General features: G+C 46.8%; 1 protein-coding gene across 5 annotated transcripts in view; it reads right to left on the bottom strand.

The window, feature by feature from the left end:
- Positions 1-17814, bottom strand: part of LOC119957843 (zinc finger protein 541-like) — a 66687-nt gene that overhangs the window by 42160 nt on the left and 6713 nt on the right. The window lies entirely within an intron of this gene.

The raw sequence follows: 17814 nt of genomic DNA, 5'->3' as shown, positions 1-17814 counted from the left end.
ATCTATGTAAACTTCATTTTTTAAAGAACAGGCTCATATTTTTAAAGGCTGCTCCAAGTGCAGAAACGTTCACCAGGGATCCCCCCGCCAATGCAACCCACCAGAGCGGGGAAATGATTCAGGCATAGAGGCCTGATAATTATATAGAAATGTATTATAATGACCGTCGGGACACCCGTTATGTCACTGAGAGGGAGGGGGGGGGGGGGCAAGGACAATCACATCACATGTCGGGGTGAATGCGATTTGGACCCTCTCACAAGAGTCTCTGCTCCCATCACCAAAACCACCCGAAAAGAACAGGGGCGGAAAATCCATCCCCTACCTTTCCTCCTTTGAGATATTCTGTTCTGTTACGCTGTCCCCTTAATTTTATGTTTTTCTGAGCTTTTCTTGAACGCTGTCACAATGGGATTACACCAGAGGGTGCTCTTGCTTTCAAATTACAGCAGTGCCTCTTATTAAATAATGGACTCATTCCTGAAACTATTTATATCAGGGTTTCCCAAACTTTTCCAGCCGTTTGACCTCCCAAGAGTACTGAAGGAACCCCCGAGAAACATATTGAAAAATTAAACTACAAAAATTTAATAATGCACAATAGGTACAAAAACATACTTAAAAGATGTTTCTATATCTTGTATGTATCCGTTGTAATAAAAAGTTGTTCATCAAATACTTTCAAGTCATATTGTGCCATTTTTAATGGGAGCACCCATTCATCCCCACACTCGCCCTCCTCACTCACACACATACGCTCACCCACCCCCTCCCTCTCAACCACAGCCCCACACTCGAATCCTCTCTCACGCATATACACCCTTACCCACCCTCAAAGAACATAGAAAAGTACAGCACAGGAACAGGCCCTTCGGCCCTCCAAGCCTGTGCCGACAATGCTGCCTGTCTAAACTAAATTCTTCTACACTTCTGGGGTGCATATCCCTCTATTCCCATCCATGTATTTTTCAAGGCATCCTGCAAACATCGCTATCGTCCCTTACTTCCACCACCACAGCCAGTTCCAGGCACCCACTACCCTCTGTGCAAAAAAAACTTCCCTCGCCCATCTCACCTTAAACTTATGACCCCTAGTAATTGACTCTTCCACCCGAGGAAAAAGCTTTTCACTATCCACTTTGTCCACCCCCCTCATAATTTTGTAGACTTCGATCAGGTCGCCCCATAACCTCCGCCGTCCCAGTGAGAACAATCCGTGGGCAGCACAGTAGTATTGTGGATAGCACAATTGCTTCACAGCTCCAGGGTCCCAGGTTCGATTCCAGCTTGGGTCACTGTCTGTGCGGAGTCTGCACATCCTCCCAGTGTGTGCGTGGGTTTCCTCCGGGTGCTCCGGTTTCCTCCCACAGTCCAAAGATGTGCAGGTTAGGTGGATTGGCCATGATAAATTGCCCTTAGTGACCAAAATTGCCCTGAGTGTTGGGTGGGTTTACTGGGTTATGGGGATAGGGTGGAGGTGTTGACCTTGGGTAGGGTGCTCTTTCCAAGAGCCGGTGCAGACTCGGTGGGCCGAATGGCCTCCTTCTGCACTGTAAATTCTTTGAACAAACCAAGTTTAATCAACCTCTCCTCATAGTTAATGCCCTCCATACCAAGCAAATCCTGGTAAATTTCTACTGTAGCCTCTCCAAAGCCTACACATCCTTCTGATAGTATGGCAACCAGAATTGAACACTATATTCCAAGTGTGGCCTAACTCAGGTACTATACAACTGCAGCATGACTTGCCAATTTTATACTTAATGCCCCGCCGATTAAGGCAAGCATGCTGTATGCCTTCTTGACTACCTGCGTTGCCACTTGCAGTACACCCAGACCCCTCTGCCTGTCAATATCCTTAGGGATTCTGCCATTTACTGTATATTTCCCACCCTTATTAGACCTTCCAAAAAGTATAACCTCACATTTGTCTGGATTAAACTCCACCTGCCATCTCTCTGCCCAAGTCTCCAACTGATCTATCTCCTGCTGTATCCTGACAGTCTTTAATCGCTATCCGCAATCCCACCAACCTTTGTATTGTCCGCAAACTTATTCATCAGACCAATCACATTTTCCTCCAAATCATTTATATATACTACGAACAGCAAAAGTCCCAGCCCAGATCCCTGCTGAACACGAGTCACAGCCCTCCATTCAGAAAAGCACCGTTCCACTGCTACCTTCTATGACCTCACTTGCAAGCACTCTCACCTTCATCCACTCTCTTTCACCCCATACCCACATTCACCCCCACACCTTCATTCACCCCTCGCCCATATCCTCATTCACACCCTCCTCTCAGGGCCCTTACTCCATGCTCCCCCCCACCGCCCATCAAAGCTGGACAGGAGTTTCGCAGAACCCTATATCAAAACAAGATTTTCCATTTAAATGATTGGAAAATCAGGAGATCCATTCCCAAACCCAAGACTTTCAGCCTCAAAACGAAACCAAAACATGAAATACACAATATTTGTCAAAAATGGACACAACATAATCCATAGAATGCACAATTCACAAATACTGTTAACACTCATGATCAATAGGATGGTTTGCAGATTTGAAGAATGCTCAAATGAATTGTTGCACCTTCTGCTTTCCTGGGTACAGCCTCCTGTAGCAGCTGAGGTCCCTTTTAATCTCTGCTGACCTTTAATGATCTTCTTCGGAAGGGAGCTCATCCTTGAAATTTTTCAGTGCTCCCTCAATGAGCTTGAAAGCCTCCGACATGCGTTTATAAATTTAGAGTACCCAATTATATTTTTCCAATTAAGGGGCAATTTAGCATGGCCAATCCACCCATCCTGCACATCTTTGGGTTGTGGGGGTGAAACCCATGCAAACACGGGGAGAATGTGCAAACTCCACACGGACCCAGAGCCGGGATCGAACTTGGGACCTCAGCGCCGTGAGGTAGCAATGCTAACTACTACACCACCGTGCTGCCCCATGTGTTGCAATGTTAACTGCTTGCTGGGCATGATAGTTCCCTAGTGCTGATTAGGCTGTGAGTTAACCAGTACTTGTACAACGGGTCAACTGCTATAGCAACTGACAGGAAAGGAGACCAGACCCGGAGATGAGTAACCAGGTCCTGTCTAAATACTGCTGTTATGCTGAATAAACGCCTTTCTTATGAACTCTTTGGACTCCCCCTTTGCTGTTTACTTCATCTCATTGCCAGAGATTCGCTATGAGAGTCTTGCACCATTTCAACATTATCTTGTCTTACTTCAGAAAATTCTGCTTTGTTGGTCATAATCCCTCTCTTGCTGACCAAATTCAATTGGCTCACTGAAGCTGCAGGTCGTGAATGGCTTCAGGCAAGATCTTGTGCCATACACCGTTCATGGTCGACTGTTTTACCTCTTAAGCATTTGAAAGGTTATTAATTGCCTGAACCACGTTGTAGTCAATCCAGAACATGCAGGCTGTTGGCTTTCCTTCATTGGTCTCCTTGTTGAGTTTGGCGAAGGTCCTGCAGAATTGTAAGCATTGATAATAACTTGAGCAATACTTTGGATCAAGTAGTGTTTTTAGGGAGGTATTCTACACAGAATCTTTCAGAGGTCGTTGAGGTTCGAAGGATGTCCTGGGACATTGTCCAAAAAGTAATAAAGGTTTATGAGTAATGCTTTTCTGAACACAATATTTCTTGGCAGTTGGGCATAAATGCATTGAAAGCCACTCATTAAACATGCCCATTGTCACCCAAGCTTTCTTATTTGACCTGCAAATTACAGGAAATTTCCCTCTAGGTACCCTTCACTGCTTGTGGGCTTTCTGCATGGTACAGGAACAGAAGCCCAATCCCCAGTCACTTTCAACAGTGCCACCCTAAAACAAAGTCAACCAATCCTTAGCTAGCTTGAATCCTGGTACAGTTTTCCCTCTGATTGAATGCTCTTGCCGGGAATTCTCCTCCAAAAAAGCCACATTGAAAATTTGCTGCAGTGTGAATAGTCTTCCTCATCAACGGTGGCCTTTTCCTCTGCCAGGCAATTACTGGTTGCTTCAATATCCACGCTTGTAGCTTCCATCACTCATCTTGATCTATGGAGGCTATGGTATATTTTGAAATTATCAAACCAATCACGACCCATTTTTACCAACTGACCAACCTTTGGGTCCCATGCTGGCCGACCGTCACAGCCCATGCCGGCCAACCATCGCTACCCACCATTTTCGCTTACCTTTAATGCGACAGGTGAGCCTGCTTGGTTCTCACGATCTCACTTGCTTTGTCATTCAATGTTACATTTCTGCATGGGTTGTTCATCAGAGGTCCTGGAGCTCACACCAGCACTGCTTCGTTCTGTTGTGGACTCTCCTGAACAGCTCACACCATCACTGCTTGTCCTGCCATGGGTTCTCCTGAGTCACTTTCTCCAGGAGTAGTTGCGAGATCCTGGCCTGTGTGTGTCTCTGGGCCTCTCTTCCTTTTACAAAACGCTCCATTTTAAATTTCAGTCCTGGTGCTTGTTTGCTGCTGACAAAACGGATGAATTGCGATCGTGCCCAGGGCATGTGATGTTAGTGTTCGGGGCATGTGTTCTCTGCCGTCGCTTCAGGCAGGAAGACCTATGAATTTTTAAAAATCTTCTGCTAGGTCAGCGTGCTGACGTCAGGAGGAGGCAGTGTTTCTTGCTGGACTCCGGGCTTGCGCACTGATGAGCGAGCACACACGCGCAGCGCGCCCGCATTCCGAAAGCCGGTCACACCCGTCGTTTTTAAAAGCCGGCTGCTGCGGCCTTTGTGCATTATTCCTGCGAACGGAAACACCGCGATGGATGGCTCCTCGACCCTCCCGACACCCGCTCGCGACCCACCTGCGGGTCACGATCCCGACTTCGAAAATGATTGCTCTAGGTATTCCTGGAGCGTGAAGACTGGTCCTCGAATTCTGACCTGACGTTCAATAGGATACCGGCATCAGTATGGGTGGTTCCCCCCCATATCATGCAGGCTGTCGGAGCCTGTAAAACCTGCCGTCGCATTGAACAAACTCATTAGTATGGTTATAGTCATGGAAGAAGCAAGAGTGTTCCAGCTTCTCAGACTGAAAATGCTTCCATCGCTTCACAATATTTGCATGAGAAAAATGTGAAGATACAAAACAAGCCATTCACTTAACAGTTCACAAATTGTAGAATCACAGAACCTTACACCACATTCAGCCCATTGTGCCTCTGAAAGACTCAATGTTCCCTGAGACTCACCTACACACTGATTGTGGTTAAATTAGTAAAATGAGCTTTTCATTGCAACATGCTGCGCTTGCTACTTTTATCTGCAATGCTTACAGTAAAAGGTGAGGCCACCATCGTACCAGGTGACCATAGGCTGCTTTTCCCTTTGAACGACAGGGCTGACTGGTGGTGATTTAACCCGAGGATCACCAGACCTCAGGTGAGGGGTGAGGTTGAGAAGGCGGGGCTTTCATGAACAACCTCAGCTGGTGCAAGAATTGAATCTGCACTGCTGGCCTTGCTCTGCGTCACAAACCAGCTGTCCAGCCAAGTGAGCTAAATTGGCCCCCAAATACCTACAGTGCCATGTTTAACAGGACCCCACATTAGGTTCTAATTTGACATATTTCCAAAAATTAGATTGGATGGATATGGTGAGACAAGTAATTAGGGTTGATCTGGTATGGAAAGTGGTCATGGTCATCACTTCCCCTATTTTCTAGAAATTCTTATTCTTCAGATGCAGAGACTTTCACTCATGAGTGTCTGAATAAATTATACTGATTTAAAATCTTTTGTCATATAGTTTCCCTAAAAAACACGAATCTTGAATAGTCTTCAAAATGGGCAATCTTTTGGGCATTACTTATTAATTTTTCCAATTAAAGGGCAATTTAGCGTGGCCAATGCACTTAACCTGCACATTTTTGAGTTGTGGGGATGAGACCCATGCAGACACAGGAAGAATGTGCAAACTCCACAAAGACAACGACCTGAGACTGGGATTGAACCTGGGTCCTTGGTGCTTGAGGCAGCGGTGCTAACTACTGCGCCACTGTTCCAACCCTTGAGCATTACTTGTAACTGTCCCCTCTTTCCCAATTTTCTTTAGTGCCTTTGCACCAGGGATTGTCTACTACGGAGAAGACATGTAACGGAACTGTTCCTAGCATCTAGAAATGCTGCGCTGTACCAACTGCCAGGAATGTATACAGTTATAGACAAAGCTCAAGAGCTAGAAACAGGAAATGCTATTTGACAAAGAGTTGCAATTGTTTAAGCCCTTTGTACATTGCAGGTCTGACTCTGACCAGAGGTGCCAAAAGTAGATCTTGAATCCTGTCAGCAGAGACTGGAGTCATTTTTGGTCAGAAGTGCTGTAGGGAGCATGAGAACCATGCATCTGCAGTGCACAAAAGTACCACAACAGTGAAAAGTGCTTAAAATTAGAGTTTCAGTGACCATTATTTTACTATAAATACTATCAGTGAAAATTATGGGCACTTTTAAAAAAAGGAATAGAGCTGTAACAAAACAACACTCTTTCTTCAAATTAGTTATTATTATTAGTTTCCAAAAATGTAAATAAAATTATCCATGTGAAACAAAATTCAATAAATTGTCATCAACAATGGAACACTAGCGCTACCAATAGCAAAATGAGTCTGTTCAGTAATATTCTCAGGAACAAAAATATTGTTGCATTGCAAAAGGTAGGCTCAACACACAACTCAATGTTTGACATCTTCTGCTTTTCTTTATGGTTCCTGTGGTACTTTTAAAAGATAGGCTTGCAGACCACAAAGGTACAAACAGAGCTTTATTGGAAAGGTGTTTTCTCACAGGCTGCTAGCCCACCCAAACCACCGATGACGTCATCAGTGATTGCACTCTTCAAGTGACCTTGTTCCAACTAGGAACAAAGATAAATACACAACACTTTCTTTACATCACAGGCTCCTGCAATGAAGCACAATATAACGTTAACAATTAAAGTTTACAATATGAACGATTAACAAACACAACAGTCAACAAGTTAGATATTTTGGTGGTGGACATCAATCCCTGTGTAGTTGTTGACGAACCTCGAGAAGTTTGTTTTTTCGCATTGTCTGCAACCTCTGGTGTTTTTGGTGTAGTTTAGATGTCGGCTGCTGTTGCCTCAACTGGGAGTCGACGTAAGGTTTGGAGGTTCACTGTTGAAATGTCCTCAACTGGGGTACTGTCTTGCACAGCTGTTTCAGGTATTTTCAGGTTCTCAGGTACATACCTGGTTTCTTCCCACAAGTCCCGAAAGATGTGCTTGTTAGGTGAATTGGACATTCTGAATTCTCCCTCAGTGTATCCGAACAGGCGCCGGAGTGTGGCGACTAGGGGATTTTCCACAGTAACTTCATTGCAGTGTTAATGTACTACTTGTGACAATAATAAAGATAAAGATTATTATTACAGGTCTTCACCTTGGCACAGTTTGTTGCAGACTCTGGATTGATTCTGTCTCTGGAAACCGTATTCTTGCTCCTAAACGTTGGTTCATGTGTCCACTCCACACATCATCCAGAGTTTCAACAGTGTAGCAAACCAGTCCTGCCTGTGCTAATATGACAGCAGGTATCTATCCATTCTTCACTGGTGGTATAGTTCCCTGCCAATACTTCCTGACCTTGATGAAAAACATGGCTTTTAGCCCTGTAGTCATGTTGCAAAAAACTGATTTGGTTGTTTATTCAATAGAGCTTTCACTTCGGAAACTACGAACTTGTATCCACACTGCTGAGCATGGTACACCGAAGATAGATCTTACCTGGTGTAGGGTGGAGCTGGCAGGTGTTGGAAGTTCTCCAACTGCTCAAGCTCCTTTTCCAGCCTTTTAAATTCTTGGCCCAGTTTGTCAATCTATTTTTTATTGCCGCTGCCCCAGACTTCGCAGGAGGTTGAATGTTTCCCCCCACATCACGCCCCGAAAAGACGATAATGTCCGCCAAAATTTTGTTCGCCTGGACAAGGTATTTGAATCCCTCAGTGTACGAGCTCCATAATTTGGTGCTTTCATCACGCAGTTCCATGGCGTCAAAAACCCCTGCCATTTTACTGTGGGAAGGCTTCTGTAAACACAAAAGTGCCACGATGTTTTCAGCACCTCGCTTTTTTTTTTCCTTTCAAAAAAGGTAACCCTGAGCTAAGCCTGCTCCTTTCAGAGTTTGGATCACTCCCAGCTCTAAACTATTGTTGCAGGGTATTTGTTACTTTACTTGCTACTCACATTAGAGGAAGCACTGTTCCACAGCTTTCCAAGCAGAGCTCCTGGCAACCATCTTTTCAATGTTGTTTTCACCTAAATCTTTTTTGGTTCCTTCGATGGGTTGCTTCTATTAATTGGCACCGGTCCATTGCCAGCTTTCGTGTAGCTTTTAGCTTCTTAAACCTTTACAGATGTTTGCGCACAAATCGACAATTCTTTCTACATTCTTTTTCTTCTCCTGGAGTCTGTCAACGTGGTTCCGACCTCCTCACCACCAGTTTCATTGTGGTATTTTTAAAGGATAGGCTTGCAGACCAAGAAGGAACAAACAAACAAGAGTTTTATTGGAAAGGTGTCCTCTCACGGGCTGCTAGAATAGACTGACTGTTCGCACATCCAAACTGCCTATGACGTCATCAGTACATCAAGTGGCAGAATTATTAAAATGATCTTGCTCCAACTGGGAACAAACATGAATACACAACAGTTCCCACTTGGTGTTGTGTGAACATTAACAACTCCGCAAAATGAACTTCAGTCAGAATTGATCTGTACTTCTACTTCATGTCGGGAAAACATGGATGTGAACATCAAAATCAGATGAAGTCTTGACATTTGATGCTTGTGACTTGGCAGTGTGACTAAATTCATCTCAGACTCAAGGCTATTGCAACAGTAATAAAACCATAAGATACAGGAGTAGAATTAGGCCATTCAGCCCTTCGAATCTGCTCCACCATTCTACCATAGATCTAGAATTTACAGTGCAGAAGGAGGCCATTTGGCCCATCGAGTCTGCACTGACTCCTGGAAAGAGCACCCTACCCAAGATTAACACCTCCACCCTATCCCCATAACCCAGAAACCCCACCCAACACTAAGGGCAATTTTGGACACTAAGGGCAATTTATCATGTCCAATCCACCTAACCTGCACATCTTTGGACTGTGGGAGGAAACCGGAGCACCCAGAGGAAACCCACGCACACACGGGGAGGATGTGCAGACTCCGCACAGACAGTGACCCAAGCCGGAATCGAACCTGGGACCCTGGAGCTGTGAAGCGATTGTGCTATCCACAATGCTACCATGCTGTCCTGCCAATGATACCATGGCTGATATGTACCTCATTTCCATTCTCCTGCCGTCTACCCATAACCCCTGATCCCCTCATTAGTCAAGAACACCAGATTTGTGCTTGAGGTACTGTTACTTTCAGGGCTACAGACCAAGAGTTGAAGGTGGAATTAGACCGAACAGTTCTCTTGGACACAAGAACTATGAGGAGTCGGCAATTTAACCTCTCGAGTCTGATCCACCATTCAATACGATCATGGCTGATCTCATCATGGCCTCAACTCCACTGTCCTGCCCATTCTCCATAACCCTTCAACCCATTACGAGTGAAAAATCTAACTCCTCCCTAAATTTACTCACTGACCCAGCATCCACCACAGTCTGAGGTAGTGAATTGCTCAGATTCACGACCCTTTGGGAGAAGTAGTTTTTCCTCATCTCTGTTTTACATCTGTTACCCTTATCCTGGGACTATGACCTCTCGTTCTAAAATGCCCAAGAGGAAACATCCGCTCCACATCTACGTTATCCATACCATTTATCATCTTATATACCTCAATTTGATCTCCCCTCATTCTTCTAAACTCTAAGAGAATAGGCCTAAACTGTTCAATCTCTCTTCACAAGACAAACCCCTCATTGCTGGAATAAATCTAGTGAATCTCCTCTGAACTGCCTCCAATGCCACTACATCTTTCCTCAAATAAGGGGACCAAAACTGTACACAATACTCCAGGTGTAGTCTCACCAATGCCTTGTACAATTGCAGCAACTTTCCTTACCTTACCTTTATACTCTGATCCTTGAACTACAAATGCCAACATTCCATTTGCTTTCTTTATTACCTGCTATACCTGCATACTAGTTTTCTGCAACTCATGCACGAGGACACCCAGATCTCTCTGCACCCCTGAAGTTTCTCCCCATTTAGATAAGTTGCATTTCCATTTTTCCAACCAAAATGTATGACCTCACACCTATCCACGTTAAACTCCATCTGCCATATTCTGGCCCACTCACCTAACCTATCTATGTCATTCGTAAGGTTCTTATTTCCTCATTGCAACTTACTGTCCCATCTGCAAATTTGGCTACAGATCCTTCTATCCATAATATAATTCTAAATAGTTGGGGCCCAAACCCTTTGGCACCCCTTAAGTTACATCTTGCTTTCCAAAAAAAGACACATTTATCCCGACTCTGTCTTCTGTCTGTCAGCCAGTCTTCTATCCAAGCTAATAAATAACCCCCAACCCCATGTGATCAAACCTTGTGTATTAACCTTCTGTGCGGCACCTCATTAAACGCCTTCCGGAAGTCCAGATATACTACATCTACAGGATCCTATAATCCACCAGGCTTGTTACATCTTAGAAGAACTCTAGCAAATTAGTCAATTACCCTTCGTAAAAACATGCTGACTCTGATGGATTGCGTTTTGATTTTCCAAATGTCCTGTTATTACTTCCTCAATAATGGATTGCAACAATTTCTCAACAACAGATGTTAAACTAATTTGTCTGCAATTTCCTATATTCTGTCTGCTTGCCTACCTCCCTTTTTGAATAAGAGCATTACATTAGCATTTTTCCAAAAGTACTGAAGACTTGTGCTCCATAACTTGCTGCACCCCTAGCCGAGCTGTTCCAGTACAGCTACTACACTGGCATCTACCCAGTAATGTGAAAAGTTGCCCAGGTCTCCTGTACAAACAACAGCACAAATCCAACCCAGCCAATTACTGCCCTATCAGTCTACTCTCCATCATCAGCAAAGTGATGGAAGGAGTCATCAACAGTTCTATCAAGCGGCACTTACTCAGCAATAACCTGCTCACGGACGCTCAGTTTGGGTTCCGCCAGGGTCACTCAGCTCTTGATCTCTTTACAGCCTTGGTTCAAACATGGACAAAAGAGCCGAATGTCAGAGGTGAGGTGAGAGTGACTGCCCTTGACATCAAGGCAGCATTTCATCGAGTATGGCAAAAAGGAGCCCTAACTAAACTGGAGTCAATGGGAATCAGGGGGAAAACTCTCGGCTGGGTGGATTAATACCTGGCACAACGATAGATTGTCATGGTGGTCGGAGGTCAATCATCTCAGCTCCAGGATATCATGCAGGAGTTCCTCAGGGTAGTGCCCTTGGCCCAACCATCTTCAGCTGCTTCATCAATGACCTCCCATCCATCATAAGGTCAGACGTGGAGATGTTTGTGAATGACTGCACAATGTTCAGCACCATTCGTGGCTCCTCAGATAATGAAGCAGTCCATGTCCAAATGCAGCAAGACCTGGACAATAGGTCTTCAGGCTTCGGCTGACAAGTGGCAACTTACATTCGCGCCACACAAGTGCCAGCCAATGACCATCTCCTACAAGAGAGGATCTAACCACCGCCCCATGACATTCAATGGTATTACCATCGCTGAATTTCCACAATCAACATTCTGGGGGTTACCATTGATCAGAAACTGAACTGGACTAGCCACATTAATACTGTGGCTACCAGGGCAGGTCAAAGACTAGGAATCCTACGGCGAGTAACTCACCTCCTGACCCCCTCCCCCCCCCGCAAAAAGCGTGCCCACCATCTATAAGGCACAAGTCCGTGCGCAGCACGGTAGCACAATTGGCAGCACTGTTGCTTCGCAGCTCCAGGGTCCGAGGTTCAATTCCCAACTTGGGTCACTGGCTGTGTGAAGTCTGCACGTTCTCAGAGTCTGCGTGGGTTTCTTCCGGGTGCTCCGGTTTCCTCCCACAAGTCCTGAAAGATGTGCTGTTAGGTCATTTCGACATTCTGAATTCTCCCTCAGTGCACCCAAACAGGCGCCGGAACATGGCGACTAGGGGCTTTTCACAGTAACTTCATTGCAATGTTAATGTAAGCCTACTTGCGACAATAAAGACTATAAAAAAGATATGTCAGGATTGCAATGGATTACTCACCACTTGCCAGGATGAGTGCAGCTCCAACAACACTCAAGAAGCTCGACACCATCCAGAACAAAGCAGCCCCACTTGATTGCTCCCCCTTCCACAAACATTCAAACTCTCCACCACCACCACCGAACAGGGGCAGCAATGTGTACCATCTACAAGATGCACTGCAGTAACTCACCATGGCTCCTTAAGACACCTTCCAAACACATGACCACTGCCATCTTTCAAGGACAAGAGCAGCAGGTACCTGGGAACCCCATAACCTGGAGGTTCCCCTCCAAACCACTCACCACCTTGACTTGAGAAATATATCGCCACTCCATCACTGTTGCTAGGGCAACATCTTGGAACTCCCTCCTTAACAGTGGGTGTACCTACACCTCAAGGACTGCAGCGGTTCAAAAAGGCAGCTCACCATCACCTTCTGAAGGGCAATTGGGGATGGGCAATAAATGCTGGCCTAGCCAGCGACGTCCATATTCCGTAAATTTTGGAATATTACAACCAACGGATCTACTATCTCTGCTAGCTCTTCCTTTAACACCCTAGGATGTAGGCCTTCAGGCCCTTGGGACTTGTCTGCCCTGGGGTCTTGTCTGCCCTGGGGACTTGTCTGCCTTCACTTTCAGTAGTTTGTTGAGTACTGTTTCCCTATTGATGCTGATCGTTCTAATTTCCACTCTATTACGTTTAAATTACCCATTCCTACAGGAACTATTATTAAAAGCTCATGCGCCAAACTAGACGGCAACAATGTCAATAAAGAAAAGTAAGACAAAGTCTTTTAACATTGTACAGTGAATGAAAATGAACAGCAAATGTACAAAACTTTGAAAATGCCAATAAAAAGATTTTTTTTAGTTATTAAAAGCTCAGCTCCAACATTTAGAACTGCTACATGGCATGCCTTGACTGAGTGTTTTCACTCAAATAAAAGACAAAAAATGTATTTTATCCTCATCTCAATCACATTTATTCATTTAAAAAAATATCATTCCACAGATTTTACTTATCTCCACAACTTCCTACAAATTATCCAGTTAAAAACATGGGGCGGAATTCTCTTGTCCGCCAGCCACGTTTTCCTGGCTGGCGCACCTTCGTCGGCAGCGGGATTCTCCGTTCCCACTACTCCCCAATGGGATTTCCCATTGTGGCCACCTCACGCCAATGGGAAACCCGTGGGTGTACTTCTAGCGCAACAGAGAACCCCAGCAGCGCAGGATACAGCCCATGACATTTCAGAAAGGATCTTTTTTTTTATAACATAGTGCAAAAGGAGGCCATTTGGCCCATCGAGTCTGCACCGACCCACTTAAGCCTCACTTCCACCCCATCCCCATAACCCAATAACCCCTCCGAACCTTTTTAAACACGGAGGGCAATTTAGCATGGCCAATCCACCTAACCCGCACATCTTTGGACTGTGGGAGGAAACCGGAGCACCCGGAGGAAACCCACGCAGACATGGAGAGAATGTGCAGACTCCGCACAGACAGTGACCCAAGCCGAGAATCAAACCTGGGACCCTGGCGCTGTGAAGCCACAATGCTATCCACTTGTGCTACCCTTCATCTTCAGCATTTTTATTTTTTTTTAATTTAGAGTATCCAATTCATTTTTTCCAATTAAAGGGCAATTTAGCGTGGCCAGTCCACCTACCCTGCACATCTTTGGGTTGTGGGGGCGAAACCCACACAAACACGGGGAGACTGTGCAAACTTCTCACGGACAGTGACCCAGATCCGGGATCGAACCTGGGACCATGGCGCCGTGAGGCAAAAGGGCTGACCCACCGTGCTGCCCTCGCTTCAGCACTATTAACCCTGAAACCCCAAACCACTTTGTAAAACTAAAATCATCTTGACCTTGATGCTTAAGTGACCAGGTTTCACTCATTACTTTGCTGTTCTTCCTCTTCTTTTTTTTTTGATAAACAATTTTATTGAGGCATTTGGGCATTGTAAACAATACAAAACAGTGTGCGAAGAACAAACGTAGTGCAAAAACCAGCTCCCCTCCTACAAGGACCCGACTAAGTAACCCCCCCCCCACCGCTGACGATTAATTTTCCGCGAAGTCGTCGATAAATGGTTGCCACCTCTGGGCGAACCCTGACTGTGACCCTGTCAGAGCGAACTTAATTTTCTCCAGACCGAGAAAGCTCGCCATATCCGATAGCCAGGCCTCCGACTTTGGGGGCTTTGAGTCCCTCCATGCCAGCAGAATTCGTCGCCGGGCTACCAGGGAAGCAAAGGCAAAAAAGTCAGCCGCTCTCTCCTCCTAGATTCCCGGGTCCTCCGAAACCCCAAAATTGCCACCTCTGGACTCATCACCACCATTGTTTTCAGTACCTAGGACATAACGTCCGCAGATTCCTGCCAGTATCCCTTGCGTTTTGGACATGCCCAGAACATGTGGACATGGTTCGCTGGTCCTCCCAAACATCTGGCGCACCTGTCCTGCAATCCAAAGAATTTACTCATCCGGGCCACTGTCATGTGGGCCCGGTGAACGATCTTGAATTGAATCAAGCTGAGCCTAGCGCATGTTGCGGTCGCGTTCACCCTGCTCAATGCCTCCACCCATAAGCCCTCTTCTATCTCACCTCCGAGTTCCTCTTCCCACTTAAGCTTCAGCTCCATGGTCTGCGACTCCTCTGCCCCCATAAACTCTTTGTATATATCTGAGACAATACCCTCCCCACCCATCCACTGGACACTACCCTGTCCTGGATCCCCCTAAGTGGCAGGTATGAGAAGGATGGAATCTATCTACGTAGAAAGTCCCGCAACTGCAAGTAGCTAAAATCATTCCCTCTCGCCAGCCCGAATTTCTCCTCCAGCGCCCTCATGCTTGGGATGCTCCCTTCTAAGAACAGATCCCCCATCCTCTCAATCCCGACCGTCCGCCATGCTCGGAACCCAACATCCATATTTCTCGGGACAAACCGGTGATTGTCGCAAATTGGGGACCGAACTGATGCTCTCACTTCCCCCATGTCTTCTCCATTGGCCCGGGATCCGCAAAGTCGCGACCACTAAAGGGTTGGTGGAGTACCGTGCCGGCGGGAGCGACAGGGGCACCGTAACCAGGGCTGCCAAATTGGTGTCCCTGCACGAAGCGGCCTCCATCCGCCCCCAAATCGACCCCACATCCACCATCCACTTCCTTATCATAGCTATGTTGGCCGCCCAGTAGTAATTACTAAAGTTTGGCAGTGCCAGCCCCCACTTCCCCTCGGTTCCTCTCGAGCAATCAATCTCCTCACCCACGGGGACTTTCCCGCCCACACAAATTCCATAAACATTTTATTGACCTTCTTGGGAAAAAAGCCGCGGAATGAAAACGGGGAGACACTGGAATACGAACAGAAATCTTGGGAGGATCATCATTTTAACCGTCTGCACTCTCCCCGCTAGTGTCAGTGGGAGCGCATCCCACCTCCAGAACCCGACCCTCATTTTTTTTTTTACATAGAATTTTTTTAACATAGAATTTTACAGTGCAGAAGGAGGCCATTCGGCCCATCGAGTCTGCACCGGCTCTTGGAAAGAGCACCCTACCCAAGGTCAACACCTCCACCTTATCCCCATAACCCAGTAACCCCACCCAACACTAAGGGCAATTTTGGACACTAAGGGCAATTTATCATGGCCAATCCACCTAACCTGCACATCTTTGGACTGCGGGAGGAAACCGGAGCACCCGGAGGAAACCCACACACACACGGGGAGGATGTGCAGACTCGACACAGACAGTGACCCAAGCCGGAATCGAACCTGGGACCCTGGAGCTGAGAAGCAATTGTGCTATCCACAAGGCTACCGTGCTGCCCTTTGCCGTTTGCTCCACCAACCGAGAAAAGTTCAACTTGTGCAGCCGGCCCCAGTCCCGTGCCACCTGTATCCCTAAGTATTTAAAACTATCCCCGGCTAACCTAAACAGCAACCCCCTCAGCCGACCCTCCTGGCCCCTCACCTGGAATACAAACAACTCACTTTTTGCCATGTTCAGTTTATACCCCAAAAACCGGCCGAATTCCTTCAGAATTCCCATGATTTCATCCATCCCAGCCACTGGATCCGATGTATAGGAGCAGCTCTTCGGTGTACAGTGAAACTGTGTGTTCCATTCTCCCCCCCCCCCCCGCCCCAAGCCCCTTGAAGCTCTCAGAGCAATTGCCAGCGGCTCTATTGTTAGCGCAAGCAGCAGTGGGGAGAGGGGACACCCCTGCCTTGTCCCTTGGTAGTCTAAAATAGTCAGACGTCGTTCTAACACTAGCCTCCGAAGCCTGGTACAACAGTCTGACCCAGTCGATGAAGCCCACCCTGAACCCAAATCGTCCCAGCACCTCCCATAAAGAGTCCCACTCAACCCGATCGAAAGCCTTCTCGGCATCCACAACTACCTCTATCTCCCTATTCTCCGGGGGCATCATGATCACTTTCATCAGCCTTCTTAGGTTGGCCACCAACTGCCTGCCCTTGACGAACCCGGTTTGATCTTCCATAATAATGTCCGGCACACAGTCCTCAATCCTAGCAGCCAAGAGCGTGGCCAGTATTTTAGCATCTACATGGAGCAGAGAGATCGGCCTATAGGACCTACATGCCTCCGGGTCTTCGTCCCGTTTCAATGTCAGGGAGATGGTGGCCTGTAACATAGTCGGGGGTAAAACCCCTCTGTCTCTTGCCTCATTAAAGACCCTAACCAGCACCGGCCTCACTAGTACTACTAGTAATAGTAATAGTTTATTGTCACGAGTAGGCTTCAATGAAGTTACTGTGAAAAGTCCCTAGTCGCCACATTCCGGCGCCTGTTCGGGGAGGCTGGTATCTCAGAGAACTTTTTATAAAACTCCACCGGATACCCATCCGGCCCCGGGGCTTTCCTGATTGCATGGCCCTTAACCCCCCCAATATTTCTTCGGTCCTAATCGGGGCCACCAGCCCATCTACCGACCCCCTACCCACTTTTGGGAAGGTCAGTCCATCCAGAAAGCGCCTCATCCCCACAGGGGGTTCCGAGGTGTAAAGCTTACTATAGAAGACCCTGAACACCTTGTTCAGCCCTGCCGGATCCCCTACCAAGTTTCCCCCCCCCCCACCCCGTCGACTACCTTCCCTATTTCCCTGGCCGCCTCCCTCTTCCTCAGTTGCTGAGCCAGCATTCTGGCAACACCCCAAACTCAGTCTGTAACCTTCGTCGTTCCCTTAATAGCTCTGCCCTCGGGATATCTCCTGTCCATCTGTAAGATCTCCTTTACCGGTCGGTCCGTTTCTGCCCTGTCCGTCCTGTCCTTATGTGCTCGAATCGAAATCAGCTCCCCACTCACCACTGCCTTCAGCGCCTCCCAAAGCAGCTGAGACTTCCCCTGTGTCATTGACCTGCAGGTAGTTTTGCATACATTTCCTCACCCTCTCACACACCGCCTCGTCTGCCAACAAACCGACCTCTCGCCTCCACTGAGGGTGCTGAAAACTTTCCTTGGCAGCCTGCAGATCAACCCAGTGTCGAGCATGGTCCAAAATAGCGATCGCCGAATATTCTACGTCTGTCACCCCCGCCAGCAAATCCCTGCT

Source organism: Scyliorhinus canicula, chromosome 27 (assembly GCF_902713615.1).
Source record: "Scyliorhinus canicula chromosome 27, sScyCan1.1, whole genome shotgun sequence".
NCBI lineage: Eukaryota > Metazoa > Chordata > Chondrichthyes > Carcharhiniformes > Scyliorhinidae > Scyliorhinus > Scyliorhinus canicula.
This window is presented reverse-complemented; position numbering and strand designations above follow the sequence as displayed.